Below are 5,653 nucleotides of genomic sequence, written 5' to 3' on the forward strand. Positions count from 1 at the left end.
AAAAGGTCAACATAAAAATGTTGGTGAGTTCATAAGCATGTATGTGAAAATGATTTGTATAACTTTTGAACCGCCAGAAAATCCTATATTTTCTGCAAATTGTTTAGTATGTTTGTGTCATATCTTGTATTAATGCATGTATGTTATTGTTTATTTGACTGAAAGGGTAAAGAGAATGTAGAGGGAATGTAAAGAGAATGTTACCAGACAACTCGATGTTGTCTGTAAAAAAAAGAAAGCTGCCATACCAACCCCCGAGGTTGATTACCAGTACGAGTATGTTTCCGAGTAATCCAAGAGAAAAGAGAATGGTCTTCCGTAAACTTCATAACGTTAATTCCTCATAGTGAGTCGTCATAACCATACTAAATAATGACAATTTCGCCTGTCTTGGCGTTGTTGGACGCCGGTTTTGATTATAAGGTTTTCGTCACCCTAGACTGATTTAGTCTAACTGTAGCGAACAACTCAGGTGTGGGGTGTTATCCCCGTATATATCTATACACAAATCCCCGCTCTCCCTCCTAGAGACTCTGGTTATAAACTACTGGCAACGATCATACACTTAATAGGTGCCAACCGACAAAACTCACTAGATCCTTAATCGAATTTACGCGAAGATAAGTATAAACTCATTCCAGGCCCAATGAACCATGTAAACGAACCACTAAGGCATCGCTAAACATGTAAATCATTTCAAGGCCCAATTGGAATGAGATTATATAACATGGGCCTGAAATATATATGAAAGGACAACTAAGGCCCATTTCACCTGTAAGGTATTTACAGGCCCAAATAGCACACAATAGTATCCAAGGTCCGTCACACATGTTAATGGGTCAATGATGCCCAATAAACATATAAATAGTATACAAGATCTATCAAACATATAAATGGGCCACTAAGGCCCAATAACCTAGAAAATGATCAAATTAATTCGTTTGTTAGTTTATCGTTGGTTTTGGTTCAAGTATTCACTAAAATTGCATAAAAGCCCACTTTTTGTAAAAATGACGTTCTTGTCCCAATAAGCCAAAAATTACAATTAAGGCCCAATGTTTGTAAGAATAACACTTTAGTCTCAATTTTGTTCAAAACTTGTGTTGATGACTAGTTTGTGGTAAAAATAACATTTTAAACCCATTTTTGTCAAAAATATCATTTTTGGCTTGATTTTTGTGAAAACACACATTTTTCTGGTTTTGGGCTTTTCTAACCTAGTTGTTGGAAAATGTGTAGAAAAATCATCGTAAGTCAAAATTTAGATCCGTAAATTCTGGAAGTTTGGAAATTTTGTCTACTTTGTTCAGAAATTTTCTCCTAATTTTTAATGGCTTCTAACAAGTTTGAAATTTCTCACCTTCACAGGCTGGTCCGAAATTATTTCAAATCTGATAGACAGTTTTGTAAAATTCGCCAAAAATTGTAGAAAAATCGTATGAAAATGTGAAAGTAGTAATTTTAAAGGTAGAAACCTGAACTTCTTACATGTAAAACAGTTTTGAAAAATATTATCATTCAGGTGGTCAAAAAAGTTCTAGATTGGACCAAAACTTTTCTGTGAAGAGCTGATTTTTGAGTTTAGTTTATAGATCTTGGAATACAACACTCGTTTTTACTATTTTAAGTGTATAAATTCCAGATCTACTAGTTTACATGTATTATATGTGATAACACATACTTTTCTCAAGGTTTTTCATGAAGATCCAAGTGATAAACTTAATGTTCTTAACATATTCTTTGGTTTATGAAGTAAACAACACATAATCACCAAATGGTTCAAGAAAACACACATAATCATGCATATACACATAGATCTACACAAAGCAACTTGTATTCTCCCTCAAAACCAAGTAAAAATCGAAAATAGGGGGTATGAACTCACCTTGGGGTTTTTGAGATGTAGATGAAGAAGAAGAAGAATCTTTGAACCTAGCTTGAGTTCTTTGAGATAATCTCGAAATGGTGGTGGATCTAAGAGTTTTTAACACAAACAAAGGATGTAAACAAGAGTTTTATCTTCAAAGATGGGGAGTAGATGTTGATGCATAATAACAACTTACCAAGAGGTTGAAAAACTTGGTGAAGACTCTTGAAACCCAACCTAAAATCTCGAAATTTTGAGGAGATGAGGGGATTTCTTGAGAGAGTTTTTGGAGAGTTTGAATGTGAGAATGCGTGTGTGTGTTCTTTGGCCGAGGATAGGGAAGAAAAAGAGAGAGGGTGAGAAGAGTGGTTCTTGAAGTATGTTGGACAAATCTTGATTTTCTTGATACATGTTAGACATTTGTATCAAAGTATGGTAAATAATAATGAGGTGGCACTCATAATATCTACCATCATTCTCTTTTTTTTTTGTTCAATAAATGGGCCGAGATTTTTAGGCCAATAAGGTAGGAATTGGAATAGCTTGAGCCCATTAAACTTTAGTTATGATTTTTGGAGCCTAATCATAAAATCTTTCGGCCCATTGGGTCTTTAGGGTATCTCACGACCCAATAGTATAAAAGAATGGATTTATGGCTTACTAGGGTTAATTGGATTAGTTATGGCCCAATAAGGCCCATTAGGGTTTAAATGAACCATTTTAGGTTCACATGGCCCAAAATGTTAAGTTTTATGAGTGTGGGTCCAATTAGAACCCAATTAGGGTTTCTGGGCCCAAAGTAGTTCAAATTGAAGGTTTATTGGTCCATTAGGCTCAATAAGAGAATCCTAGTCCATAGTGAACTTGAACCGGGATGTCTAGGGTTTTCAACTCATAGTTGAACATATGAGATGTATTGTATTAGGTTTTGACCTTCATTCAATAGTTTGGATTCAAATGGATGACGTTGATTGAACATAGGGTATGATTTTCACTTAGAGTACAAGCCTTACAATAGCTGATGTTTTCATGAGAATAGAATTTCCTAGCAAAAATGCCAGTTGTGACATTAACGGTTATAGAGTTAAGTTTCAATTCTAGGATTTGATTGTTATGAAAGAAAACACACCATGATAAAACTCCCCCATTCACCCCTTTTGGATTTATTCCTCCCACAAACACACTTAGGATACACAATCCACAAAATCCATGACAAAGATTCTTCGACTCACAAATCCGTCGTTTACTAGAGTCACTAACGCAAATCTTAGATTATTAAGATTTTCAAAGCTTAGTGTATTTAGTTAAATAATGAATTTAACGTAGCGTTCGACTATTATAGCGATAATAATTTGAGTAGTTCCTTACTTCAGCCGATAAGGAGGATGTTCGTTCGCGTAGCCGAATACTCATTTATGCCGATATTCGATAAGTTGCATAATTGATATGATGTATAATTTATTAGATAATAATCCCCAAAAATCCGAAAATCAATTATATTATCATATGTGACGAATTTCGTATCACAACTAAAATAATCTATATTTTTATAATATTTATAAAAATAAATTATCGTTTACTTAGAAATTGTTTCTACATTATGATCAAGGGTATACAAATAATAATTGATTTTTGATATATTTTCAATTAATTATTATATATTTGTCAAATCTTCGTTTATAGTTGTTTAAGACAATGTACATTTCATTTGTACACAATTATATTGAATAACATATTTTTGTTATGTGTATAATGTCTTTTTATGTTTTCTCAATATTTTCGTACACATATATACAACTAGTATTACGGTTTATGATTCGTCGAATAACTTAGATCTTTATGTCAATCTACTTTTAATCTTGTGATTTTTATTAATATTAATTAATATATCATAATAAAGTGTAATTAAGTCAATTATAACATTCTACTATAACTTTTATAATTGATTTATGATTTATACATTCTAGATTGTTATTTTAATAAACTTATGACTAAAAATAAAGTATGATGCTATTTTGTGTATAAAACTTTGAAAATCATCAAAACTTTAATAGACACTCATGTATTCTCCCCCAAATATTAAAACTGTAAATGAGGGCCGTAGAAACTCACATTCGATGCGTGATCTCGATCTAGGCTCGCTTTGTGAAGCTTGTCGTGAGAAACCGTATTTTAACCACTTTTGGACTTTAAAACTTTTTCGGGTTCCTTTTGCAACCAATTAAAATAAAGGAATTGTTGTGTTCCATTATTATAAACAATAGGAACTGATTTAAATAAAGCAAGGTATCGGAGGGCCGATTTGGTAATTATAAAACTAACAATAGAGTTGTTGATCAAACAATTACCACAAGGAGTGGGTTTTGCTATTTTAAAATAAGGAGAGGGACTAATTTTTGCCAAGTTCATCAAATGGACAAAAGGAATGTGTCTTCTTAATCCGTTCATTAGGTTGAGCAAAGGAAAAGAAACGGATGCTTTCATCAAGGGGGTCGATCAGAGGTGAAACGGGAACAAATGCATAAACCGAGGGCCAACCATCTAATTCCGGCGAGCCTTTCTTGTTTCCGATGAATCTTTGTCAGCAGCAAAGGAAAACGAAGGGAGAAGGGGATCTCCAGTCTTCACCTATTCAAGAAAGTGAAGGGGACGAAGGCAACAACGAGGGTTAGCCACCCATCTCCAATGCCCCACCACAGTCCTTCTCTCATCATCGGTGACAACAACCAAGGGGAATAAGAAATCGACGACGAATTAGGTGCCTTGATGGAGGTATTCCATCGTGAAGGGAAGAAGGGTTTTGTTCCTCATCTGACTGATGGCAAGGAAGAATGAGCTGAATAACTGGGGGTGATTGGTGGTGTTTCTCGTCATCAGAAGGGGAAGAAGGAGGGGCGTTTTCCCTTTCTCCAGCGACCCTTGTGGGTCCTTCTTCTTGTCTTCGGTAATCACAATTGCAGGGAAGCAAAACAGCAGTAGCAACGATCAAAAAGTGTGTTTGGGTTGTTTCAATCGACAGGTAAGGCACAAGGAAGAACAACAAAAATTTCTTCTTCTTTGATTGTTTAGATAGCAACTGATGAAGGATTGGATATTTGGGGTTTGTTTTGATTAACAGGGAATGTGTAAGAAAAGAACCAAAAGAAGAGGTTGATGGCCTCTTGTTGTTTCCTGGCAGCCACGATCAAAGAAGAAAGAAGAAGAAGAAGAAGATTGTTTGATAGAGATTGAGTGTGTTTTTGTATAATGTGTAGTGTGATTTTGTATAACACAGTTGTGTGTAGTTTTGGGTAAGATGAAGTGTATAAGAAACGTACTTGTCAGTTCCATTTATTGTTGTACTTTGAGGTAAATTTAGAAGCAATGTATTCCTTCAATCATTCTATGTATTGGTGTATATATTACATGTATTTGTATATGTATAATCATGTATTTGTGCATGTAAAAACATGTATTTGTATATGTATAAACATGTTTTTTATGTATTATTGAGTGATGTGGTAGAAAATATAAATGTAGATGCTTTATTTATATTGTTGAAAGTATAAATTCCACTTTGCATGACTCAAAGTGTCAAAAGTACAATGTCATATTTGAATATCTGAAAAATGATAATATTTTCTTAACTTTATCGATTCGCGTGCCTTTGATCTGGATATGAAATAATTTTTCTGAAAATAAAAAATGATAATATCGGTTATAAGGTTTCCAAAAAGTCAGACAGATCTTGAATCCGATAAGTAGAACTTCCGTAAAATCCGTTTAAAGTTTCGCGATTTATAGGAT

The 5,653-nt window shown here is 33.9% G+C and overlaps 1 long non-coding RNA gene across 1 annotated transcript; it reads left to right on the forward strand.

Moving 5' to 3' along the window:
* Positions 1–4,078: 4,078 nt before the first annotated feature.
* Positions 4,079–5,355, forward strand: LOC111886440 (uncharacterized). Its single transcript, XR_002848469.3, has 2 exons — positions 4,079–4,886; positions 4,986–5,355. It is a non-coding gene; the product is annotated as an uncharacterized LOC111886440 (long non-coding RNA).
* The last annotated feature ends 298 nt before the right edge of the window (positions 5,356–5,653 follow it).

This window comes from Lactuca sativa, chromosome 9 (assembly GCF_002870075.4).
Source record: "Lactuca sativa cultivar Salinas chromosome 9, Lsat_Salinas_v11, whole genome shotgun sequence".
Taxonomy (NCBI): Eukaryota; Viridiplantae; Streptophyta; class Magnoliopsida; order Asterales; family Asteraceae; genus Lactuca; species Lactuca sativa.